At 35.6% G+C, this 11,966-nt stretch overlaps 1 pseudogene; it reads left to right on the forward strand.

Annotated features, from left to right (window-relative positions):
- The first annotated feature begins 374 nt into the window (after positions 1-374).
- LOC101717226 (small ribosomal subunit protein eS24 pseudogene) lies at positions 375-754 on the forward strand (annotated as a pseudogene).
- The last annotated feature ends 11,212 nt before the right edge of the window (positions 755-11,966 follow it).

An 11,966-nucleotide genomic window follows, 5' to 3' on the forward strand; every position in this document is an offset into this window, starting at 1 on the left:
TAGAAAAGGTACATAAAGTAAACCCACGAAATCATAAATAAAGAAATAATAAAAATTATAGTGTACATTAATAAAATAGTGAAAAGAAAAATAGAAAAAAATCATTGATAGTAAAATTAGTTCTTTGAAAAGACCAACAAAATTGTTATTTGCTAAACTGACAAAAATACAAAAAGGATTCAAATTGCTAAAATGAGGAAGAGAGGACATTATAGCTAGCCTTGCAGAAATAAAACAAATTATAAGACAATATTATGAACAATTGCAAGACAAGTTAGATAACCTAAATGAAATGGAAGAAATTGCTAGATATGAACTGTTAAAAGTAACTCTAGCTCTTTTTCTCCCTGGCTGCCTGAGGATCTGTTGCCGTCATGAATGACACGGTAACTATCCGGACCCGGAAGTTAATGACCAACTGACTACTTCAAAGGAAATAAATGGTGATTGACATCCTTCATCCTGCAGAAGCAACAGTACCCAACACAGAAATTCGGGGGAAACTCGCCAAAATGTACAAGACAACATCGGATGTCATTTTTGTATTTGGATTCAGAAACCATTTCGGGGACAAGTGGCTTCTGCTTGATTTATGATTCTTTGGATTATGCGAAGGAAAATGAACCCAAACTTAGACTTGCAAGACACGGCCTGTATGAGAAGAAAAAGACATCAAGAAAGCAGCGGAAGGAACCGAGTGAAGAAAGTCAGGGGCACCGCAAAGGCCAATATTGGTGCCGGCAAAAAGAAATGAATTGTCTGGCAGTGAGCTGGAGATTGGAGAAGAGCCGAAGGAGTAAAGATTTTGCAGTGCCTGTCTGCACTGACTGCAGGTTTTTCACGAGAGGATTAATAAACTTTAAAACCTTAAAAAAAAAAGTAACTCAAAAAGTAATTGAAAATTTGGGTATACAAGTAAGGATGTAGAATTCTTAATAATTACAATAATAACAATTCCAAAAACTTCCTACAAAGAAAAGTCTTGGATCAGATATCATCACTGGTGAATTCTGCCAAAGATTTAGAGGTGAATTACTACCAATCTTTCACACACTTTTTCAAACAGAAGAAGATGAAAAGGTTGTTTCCAATTCATCCTATAAGGCTAGTGTTACTGCGCTACCAAGACCACATAAAGATACAAGCCCATGTGCAGACACACACACACACCCCACATGTGTACACATATACAACTCAGATTATTATCTCTCATAAATATAGATATAAAGTTCCTCAAAAAATACTGGCAGCCAAATCTAGCAATATATAAAAGGGATGGTACACCATAAAAAAGTTGTATTTATTCTAGGGATGAAAAGTTGTTTCAATACATAAAAATCATCATTGTAAAACATGGTATTACTGGATTAAAGGGAAAAATATGTAACAATCTCAATACACACAGAAAAATCTATTTGATAAGATCCAATATCCCTTCATATTTAAAAGTCAATAAATTAGGAATAGATTGGAATCCCTTCTTCCTGAAAAACTGCACCTACAAAAACTCAAAGATTAATATATTTAATGATGGAAGATTGAACATTTTCCTCTAAAAATCAAAAACAAAACAGGGATGTCCATTCACATCACTTCTCATCAGTCTTTCACTAGAGGTTCAACCAAGGGAATTAGATTTAAAAAGGTAATAAAAGGAGTCAAGACCGAAAATAAATAAAAAATGCTACATGCAAATGACATAATCTTCTTAATAGAAAATACTAAATCCAATAAAAATCATTTGGGGTAATAAATGAGTTCAGTAGGGTTCCAGGTCACCAGATCAATAAATGAAAATCAATTCTATTTCTATATACTAGCAATGAAAAAGCTAATAAAAGAAAACAATGCTGCTTACAATAGCATCCAAAAGAATACTTGGAATAAATTTAACAAAAAAAGCACAAGACTTGTATACCAAAAACTAGAAAATATCACTGAAAGAAACTAAAGAAGACCTAAACAATGAAAGGCATTTTTTGGTTAATAAATTGAAAAATTAAAAACTAGTAAAATGACAATATTCTCCAAATTTGTCTTTGGCCTCACTGAAGTCTCTCCCTCAAAATTCCAGCTAGCTTTTTCCAGAAATTGACAAGTGAATCTTAAAAATTATTTTGAAATTAAAAACACCCAGAATGGCCAAAACAATCAGAATAATTTGTTTCAAAATGTATTACAAAGCTATGGTACTGACACAGAGATAATCACATAGATTCGTAGAATAGAAAAGAAAGTCCAGAAATAAATCCATATTTATGGGCAATTGATTTTTAACAAAGACACCGAAATATTCTCATGAGACAATAAGGCTGTTCAATAAATGACTGAGACAATTAGCTACAAATAAGTAAAACAATAAAGCTGGAATTCTACCTCATACTATAAACAAAAATTAACTCAAAAACACATTATATATTTAAATGTAACAGTTTAAACACTCTTTAAAAAAAGTAAATCTTAATGACTTTGAATTAGGCAATATTTTTAGATGTAACACCTAAAATAAGAAACTAGATATAATGCATTTTACTTTCTATTGAATTTCAACTAAAAGCCAATTGTGCATCAAAGGACACAATAAAGAAAATGAAAGAACAACACACAGAATGCAAAATAATATTTGTAAATAATGTATTTGATCAGATTCTAATATCAAAAATAAAAACCCTAAGTTCAACAATAAAATGATCAATAACCCAATTTTGAAATCATCAAATGACTTAAACATATCTCTAATGATAATTACATAACTAGAAAAGCTATTAAAATATTCTTATCACTACTATGTAAATGTGAAAATCCAATGAAATACTACTTCACACTCATAATGATGGATATTACCGAGAGAGAGAGAGAGAGAGAGAGAGAGAGAGAGAGAGAGAGAGAGAGAGAGAAACAAAGCTATAAATGAGTGTTTCTTATGAAAGATGTAAAAGGAAGTCAGAACTCATATACATTGCTTTTGGGACTACAAAATAATGCAGTTTTATATTGTTGTTGCTGGTTTTGTCTTTGAAAACAGCTTGACAGTTCCTCAGAATGTCAAGTGTATAGACAGGGACTTACCATGTTACCCAGTAACTACTCCCTTGCATACATAACCAAGAGAATTGAAGCATAAGTTCGCACCAAGACATGTACCCCTGGGTTCTGCCCCTTACCAGCTCTGTGGATTGGTCGTAACCCCACAGCAGTTCTCTTCCTGAGCCCCATGGCTTTCTGTGTCAGGGTTCCACGTGTGTGGCTATCCAGGCGGCTCTGTCTTTTGAAGTCTAGGTAGGACACTATGCCCAGTGGCTCCACTAGGTACAGTTCATGCTGCACCAGGACCTTCCAGAGCCATACATGGGACAGCTGAGAAGTGAGATAGCTGGAGGGCTGTGAGCAGAGTAGAGTCTGTGATGTGAGGCAGCACCAGGAAGGGCACACTGAGATCCTGCAGGTACCAGTGGCCTCTTGCATTCTGGGTCTGAGGTAGGAACAGAAGCTCTAAAAATCTCTGAGTTACCTTCAGGGTCATATCGCCATTGCCTTCGATACTAAGTATTGGCATATGTTTGGGTGGACAATATTCTTATAAAATAGTCCAATGGCCAACTCTTTGTGTACTCTTTTAAACTTATTCTGAGTCTTTGTAATATGGATAGACTGAGAATTTTCCAAACATTTATGTTTTGTTTAACCTTTTCATTATCAATTATGTCTTTAAACCATTTCATTTTCTTGCACTGTGCTATACACAGCAAGAAGACACCATGTCATTTCTTCAAAACTTAGGAATTTTCTCAGGGAAGTGTCTACTTTCATTATCCATAATATCTGATTTTTATCCTTAAATTCTTTTATTGGTACATTTTACGTATACAGTTGGGTGCTTGTACCTGTACATGATGTATCTTGGTTCTTATTTTTTCCCCATTACCTGTGCACCCTTCACCCCCTCCACCCTTTCCTTTTTACATAGACTTCTTTTCCATTTTTTCCTTTTCTCATAATTTTTCCTTTCCATTCTTTCCTTTCCCCTTCCCCTCCCACCACCCCTACCCCTTTGGACCTTTTCTTCCTATTACAAATTATCAATTATTCATTTTAATCATTTTAACCCTTATTTACACTTTCAGTTTCTCACACCAGAGAAACTATTGAGTATTTACATGTGTGTGTCCTATTTATTTCACTTAAGAGTATGGCCTCAATATGCATCCATTTAGCTATAAATGACTCTAGTTTCTCATTCTTTATGGCTGAGTAGTACTCCATTTTATAAAAACACTCACATCTTCTTTATCCAGTTTCCAGTCAATGGGCACTTGGGCTGTTTCCAAGCTTTAGCTATTACAAACTGTGCCACTATAAAGATGGGTGAACATATATCACTGTGACATGATACTTTTAGTTCTTTTGGGAAGATCCCCAGCAGGGGAATAGCTGGGTCAAATGGACCTCTAGTCCTAGTTCTTTGAGGTGTCTCATACTGATTTCCACAGTGGTGGCACCAGTCTGCACTCCCACCAACAATGCAGAAGGGTTCCTTTCTCCCCACACCCCCACCAGCATTTGTTATTGGTTGATTTCTTGATAGCAGCCACTCTTTCTGGGGTGAGGTAGAGTCTCAGCCTTGTTTCCATCTGCATCTCTCGAATGACCAGTGATGTTGAACATTTTTTCACATGTTTATTTGCTGCTTTTACTTCTTTGTCTGAGAAATGTCTGTTCATTTTAGATGCCCATTTTTGAACTGGGTCTTTGAATTTGGGGGAGTCTGACTTTTTCAGTTCTTCATATATTCTAGATAGTAGTCCTTTGTCTGAGGTACAGCTGCTAAAAATTTTGTCGCACATTGTAGGTTGTCTCTTAGCTCTGTTGGTGGTTTCTCTTGTGATGCTGAAGCTTTTCAATAAGATGAGATCCCAGTTGTTGATTCTTTCTGCCAGTTCCCGTGCTACTGAGGCTTTGTTCATAAAGTCTCCTCCTATGCCAGTGTCTTCAAGAGTTCTACCTAACTTCTCTTTCAGCAAGTTTAGAGTTTCTGTTTTAATATGTAGGTATTTAATACACTTCAATCTTAATTTATGGCACAGTGATAGGTATGGGTCTAGTTTTAATTTTGGCAGGTTGAAATCCAGTTTTTCTAACACCATTTATTAAAGAGGCTATCTTTCCTCCAGTGAGGGTGGTTGGCTCTTTTGTCAAACATGAGGTAGCTGAGTATATCTGGAGTTATTTCTGCATCTTCTAGTCTATTCCACTGATCCTTGGGTCTGTTTCTTTGCCAATACCATGCTGTTTTATCACAGTAGCTTTGTAGTATAGTTTCAAGTTGGGGATTGTGATACCCCCCACCATGTCTCTGTTACCTAGAATTGCTTTTGCTATTCTAGGTCTCTTCTGCTTCCAAATGAATTTTTGAATTGTTTTCTCTAGCTCTGTGAAGTATATTGTTGGAATCTCAAAGGAATTCACTAAATATATATAGTAGTTTTGGAAATATGGCCATTTTCAGTATATTAGTTCCTCCTACCCAGTAACAAGGGATGTCTTTCCATTTTCCTATATCCTCTTCAATCTCCTTTTTCAGAGTGCTGTAGTTTTCAGTGTAGTGGTCTTTTGGTTCCTTTCTTAGACTGATTCCTAGATATTTCATTTTTTTGGATGCTATTGTAAAAGGAATTGTTTCCCTACTTTCTTTCTCAGTGAGTCTGTTCTTTGTGTATAAGAAGACTATTGTTTTTTGAGTGTTTACCTTATATCCAACTACTCTACTAAATCTGTCAATTAAGTCCAGAAGTCTTTTGGCCAAGGTTTTTGGGTCTTCTATGTAAAGTATCATATCGTCAGCAAATAATGACTGTTTAACTTCTTCCTCTCCTATCTTTATTCCTTTTATTACTTTCTCTTTTCTGAATGCTGTGGCTAATGTTTCCAGAACTATATTGAACAGGAGTCGTGATAATGGGCATCCTTGTCTTGTTCCTGATTTTAGCATGAAAGTTTTCAGTTTTTGACCATTTAGTATGATGTTGGCTACTGGTTTTTCATAGATAGCCTTAATCAGGTTGAGATAAAGACCTTCTATTCCACTTTTCTGTAGGGTTTTTATCATGAATGGGTGTTGGATTTTGTCAAATACTTTTTCTGCAATTATTGAGATGATCATATTGTTTTTGTGATGGCTCGGTTAATATAGTGTATAACATTTATTGATTTATGTATGTTGAACCATCCTTGCATCCGTGGGATAAATCTGACTTGGTCACAGTGTATGCTCTTCTTCATGACCTTCTGTATTCTGTTTGCAAGTATCTTGTTGAGGATTTTTGCATCTATGTTCATTAGGGAGATTGGCCTGTAGTTCTCTTTTTGGGTTGAGTCTTTCCCTGGTTTTGGAATCAAAGTAACACTTGCTTCCAGGAATGAATTTGGAAGTATTGCTTCCTTTTCAATTTCACTGATGAGTTTAAAAAGTAATGCCATTAGTTCTTCTTTAAATGTCTTGTAGAATTTAACAGTGAAGCCATCAGCACATGGGCTTTTCTTTGTTGGTAAATTTTTAATTACATTTTCAATTTCACTAATTGAATTTGGGGTGTTTAGAATTTCTATATCTTCTTCATTTAACTTTGGCAATTCATATGAATTTTTCCATTTCTTCTGTGTTTTCCATTTTATTAGAGTACAGGTTCTCAAAGCAGATATTGATGATCCTCTGGATTTCTGCTGGATCTGTTGTGACTTCACCTTCTTCGTTCTTAATTGCATGGATTTGAGCCTTTTCTTTCCTTTTTTTGATAAGGTTGGCTAAAGGTTTATTGAGTATATTTATTCTTTTGAAAACCCAACTCTTTGAATCATTGATTTTTTTGTGTCGCTCTCTTAGTCTCCTTTACATTGATTTCGGCTCTGTTGTTTATAATTTCTTCTCTTGTATGAGCTTTAGGTTTGTCATGCTCTTCTTTTCTAGGACCTTGAGGTTCAGCATTAGCTTGTTTATTTGAGCTCTTTCTCCGTTTTCCTAATATGGGCATTCACTGCTATCATTTCCCATGTAGAACTGTTTTCAATGTGTCCCATAGATTCCTGTATGGTGCACTGGCATTATCATTTACTTGTAGAAACTGTCTAATTTCCTCTTTAATTTCCTCTGTGACCCATTGGTTGTTCAGGTAGGTGTTCAGTTTCCATGCATTTGTGGGGGTTTTGTGGTTTATTATGTTATTGATCTCCAATTTTATTGCACTATGGTCTGATAATACACAGGAGGCAACTTCAATTCTTTTACATTTACTTAGACATGTCCTATGAGCTAGCATGTGGCCTATTTTGGAGAATGACCCATGTGCAGCTGAAAAGAATGTGTATTCTGAATTTGTGGGGTGGAACACTCTGTAAACATCTATTAAATCCATTTGTTCAATAGCTTGATTCAGTTCTAGAATATCGTTGTTAATTTTTTGGCTAGGTGATCTGTCTACTTGTGAAAGTGGGGTATTGAGTTCCCCCACTACAATTGTATTAGTGCTTATTTAGTTTTTCATGTCCATTAATAGTTGTTTTGTATAGATGGGAGCATTCGTAATTGGTGCATATATATTTATGATTGTCATCTCTTCCTCTTGGATTGTTCCCTTCACAAGGATGTAGTGACCATCTTTGTTTTTTTTTTTCCTTAAATTCCTTTATTGGTACATGTTAGGTATACAATACATTTACATTTATCATTGGAAACTTGTACCTTTACTTGATATACCTTGGTTCTTATTTTTTACCCATTCCCTGCCCTCCCTTCATGCCCTCCACCCTTACCTATTTACAAAGACTTTATTTCCACTTATCCATTTCTCATAATTTTTCCTTTTCCTTCTTTCCTTTCCCCTACCCCTCTCACTTCCCCTACCCCTTTAGACCTTTTCTTCATATTTTGCATTATCGATTATTCATTCAAATCATTTTTACATTTTAGGTATACAATATAATGACATTCATCATTGGAAATTTGCACATTTACATAATCTCTCTTGTTTCTTATTTTTCCCCCTTCCCCTGCCTTCCCTTCAACTCCTCCATCCCTCCCTATTTACCAAGACTTTCTTTCCATTTTTTCATTTTCTCATATTAATTCCATTCCCTTCTATGCTTTCCCCTACCCCTCCCACTTCCCCTTCATCTTTGCCCCTTTTCTTCCGATTTCACATTATCTATTATACGTTTTAGTCCTTATTTACACTTTCAGTTTCTCACACCAGAGAAACTATTAAGTATTTACCCATGTGCCCTATTTATTTCACTTAAGAGTATTGCCTCAATGTGCATCCATTTAACTATAAATGTCTCTAATTTCTCATTTTTTAGGGCTGAGTAGTACTCCATTTTATTTTGAAAAACACATTTTCTTTATCCAGTCTCCAGTTGATGGGCATTTGGGCTGTTTCCAAGTTTTAGCTATTAAAAATTGTGCTGCTATGAACATGAGTCCACATATATCACTGTGGTATGATTCTTATAATTCTTTGGGGAAGATACCCAACAGGGGCATAGCTAGGTCAAATGGGACTTTTAATCCTAGTTCTTTGAGGTATGTCCATATTGATTTCCATAGTGGTTTCACCAGTCTACACTCCCACCAACAGTGGAGCTTTGTTCCTCTTTCCCTACAGCCCCAGCAACATTTGTTATTGGTTCATTTCATGGTAGCAGCCATTCTTTCTGGAGTGAGGTGGAATGTCAGCACTGTTTTCATTTGCATCTCTGCAATGACCAGTGATGTTGAACTTTTTTTGTATGTTTATTTACTATTTCTAATTCTTTGTCTGAGAAATGTCTCTTCATTTCAGATGCCCAATTTGGATTGGGTCTTTAAATTTGGGAGGTCTGATCTTTTAAATTTCTTTAAAGATTCGCAACAGTAGGCCTTTGAGGAACAGCAGGTGAAGATTTTTTGCCACATCATGGGTTGTCTTTTCACAGTGCTGGTGGTTTCTCTTGCTGTGCTTTTGAATAAGAAGAGATCGCACTTGTTGATTGCTTGTGCTAGTTCATGGGAAACTGAGGTTTTGTTCATAAAATCTTTTTCCACACCAATGTGTTCAAGAGTTCTACCTAACGTCTGCTCCAGGTGATTCAGTGTTTCTATTTTAATATTTACATCTTTAATCCATTTTGATTTTTACTTAGTGCATGGTGAGAGATATAGGTCTGGTTTTAATCTTTGACAATTTGAAACCCAATTTTTTGAACACTATTTATTAAAGAGGCTATCTTTCCTCCAATGATGGTGTTTGGCTCCTTTGTCGAAGATGAGATGGCTGAGTGTGTATGGAGTTGTTTCGGCATCTTCTAATCTGTTCCACTGGTCCTCAGGTCTGTATCTTTGCCAGTACCATGCTGTCTTTATCACAAGAGCTTTGCAGTATAGTTTCAAGTTGAGGATTATTATATGCCCTGCAATGTCTCTGTTACCTAGAATTGCTTTTATTATTCTGGGTCTCTTCTTGTTCCAAATGAATTTTTGGACTGCTTTCTCAAGGTCCTTGATGTATGCTGCTGGGATTTCAATTGGAATTACATTGAATCTATATAGCAGTTTTGAAAATATGACCATTTTCACTATGTTGATTCTTCCAAGAGCAAGGGATGTCTTTCCATTTTCTGATATCATGTTCAATCTCTCTTTTCAGAGTGCTATAGTTTTCAGAGAAGAGTTCTTTGATTTCTTTTGTTAGGTTGATTCCTAGGTATTTCAGTTTTTTGGATGCTCCTGTGAAAGGAATTGTTTACCCTATTTCTGTCTCAGTGAGTCTGTTGTTCGTGTAGAGGAAAGCTATTGATTTTGGGGGGTTAACCTTGTGTCCAGCTATTCTACTGAATTTGATTATTAACTCTAGAAGACTTTTCGTGGCATTCTTGGAGTCTTCTATATAGAGTATCATGTGATCTGCAAATAATGACAATCTGACTTCTTCATTTCCTATCTTTATTTCTTTTATTTCTTTCTTTTTTCTAATTGCCATGGCTAATGTTTCCAAAACTATATCGAACAAGAGTGGTGATAGTGGACATCCTTGTCTTCTTCCTGATTTTAGTGTGAAGAATTTCAGTTTTTGACCATTTAGTATGATATTGGCTGTTGGTTTTTCTTAGATGGCTTTTATCAGATTGAGGCAAAGACCATCTATTCTAATTTTGTGTAGGATTTTTATTATAAATGCATGTTGAATTTTGTGGAATGCTTTTTCTGCATCTATGGAGATGATCATATGGTTTTTGTCGTTGGCTCTATTGATATAGTGTATTACACTGATTGATTTGCACATTTGAACCATCCCTGCATCCATGGGATGAATCCCACTTGGTCAGGGTTTATGATCTCTTGATGATCTTCTGAATTCTATTCTCCAGTATCTTATTAAGGATTTTTGCATCTATGTTCATTAGTGACATTGGCCTATAGTTCTCTTTTTTGGTTGAGTCTTTCTCTGCTTTGGGGATCAAGGTGATGCCTGCTTCTATGAATGAACTAGGGAGTATTGCTTCTCTTTCAATTTCATTGAAGAGTTAAAACAGTAGTGGCAATAGTTCCTCTTTAAATGTAGAATTCAGCAGTGAAGCCATCAGGACCTGGGCTTTTCTTAATTGGTAACTTTTTAATTACATTTTCAATTTCATTGATTGATATTGGGTTGTTTAAACTTTTTAAATCTTCTTCATTCAACTTTGATAATTCATACTTATCTAGGAATGTGTCCATTTCTTCTGTGTTTTCCGTCTTATTGACATATAGGTTCTTTTTTTTATATTAAATTCTTTTATTGGTACATTGTAGGTATACAACACAATTACATTTCTCATTGGAAATTGTACCTTTACATAATGCATCTTGGTTCTTATTTTTTCCCCAATCCTAGCCCTCTCTTCATGCCCTCCACCCTTCCCTATTTACAAAGACTTTATTTCCATTTGTTCCATTTCTCATCATTTTTCCTTTCCCTTCTTTCCTTTCCCTTGCCCCTCCCACTACCCCTACCCCTTTGGGCCTTTTCTTCCTATTTTACATTATCAATTATTCATTCTAATCATTGGTACATTTTAGGTATACAATACAATGACATTCATCTTTGGAAATTTGCACCTTTACATAGTCTCTCTTACTTCTTATTTTTCACCCTTGCCCAGCCCTCCCTTCAACCTCTCCAGTCCTCCCTATTTATAAAGATTTTGTTCCTGTTTTTCCATTTTCTTATATTAATCCCATTCCCTTCTATCCTTTCCTCTAGCCCTCCCACTTCCTTCCCCTTTGCCCCTTGTCTTCCTATTTCACATTACCTATTATACATTTAGCCTTTATTTACACTTTGAGTTTCTCACACCAGAGAAGCTATTTGGTATTCATTCATGTGTGTCCTATTTATTTCACTTAAGTGTATCACCTCAATGTGCATCCACTTAGCTATAAATGTCTCTAATTTGTCATTTTTTATGGCTGAGTAGTACTCCCTTTCATTAAAAAAAAACCATTTTCTTTATCCAGTCTCCAGTTGATGGGCATTTGGGCTGTTTCCAAGTTTTAGCTATTACAAACTATGCTGCTACGAACATGGGTGCACATATATCACTGTGGTATGATTCTTTTAATTCTTTGGGGAAAATCCCCAGCAGTGGAATAGCAGACTCAAATGGGACTTCCAGTCCTAGTTTTTTAAGGTATGTCCATACTGATTTCCACAGTGCTTGCACCAGTCTACACTCCCACCAGTAGTGGAGCAGGGTTCCTCTTTCCCCACAACCATGCCTGCATTTGTTATTGGTTGATTTCATGATAGCAGCCATTCTTTCTGGAGTGAAGTGGAATCTCAGTGTTGTTTTCATTTGCATCTCTTGAATGACCAGTGATTTTGAACATTTTTTCATGTATTTATTTGCTATTTCTACTTTGTTATCTGAGAAATTTCTGTTCATTTCAGCTGCCC

The sequence above is a fragment of the Heterocephalus glaber genome, unplaced genomic scaffold (assembly GCF_053883595.1).
Source record: "Heterocephalus glaber isolate CG9 unplaced genomic scaffold, H.glaber_assembly_v1.0 deba00000122, whole genome shotgun sequence".
NCBI classification, from domain to species: domain Eukaryota; kingdom Metazoa; phylum Chordata; class Mammalia; order Rodentia; family Bathyergidae; genus Heterocephalus; species Heterocephalus glaber.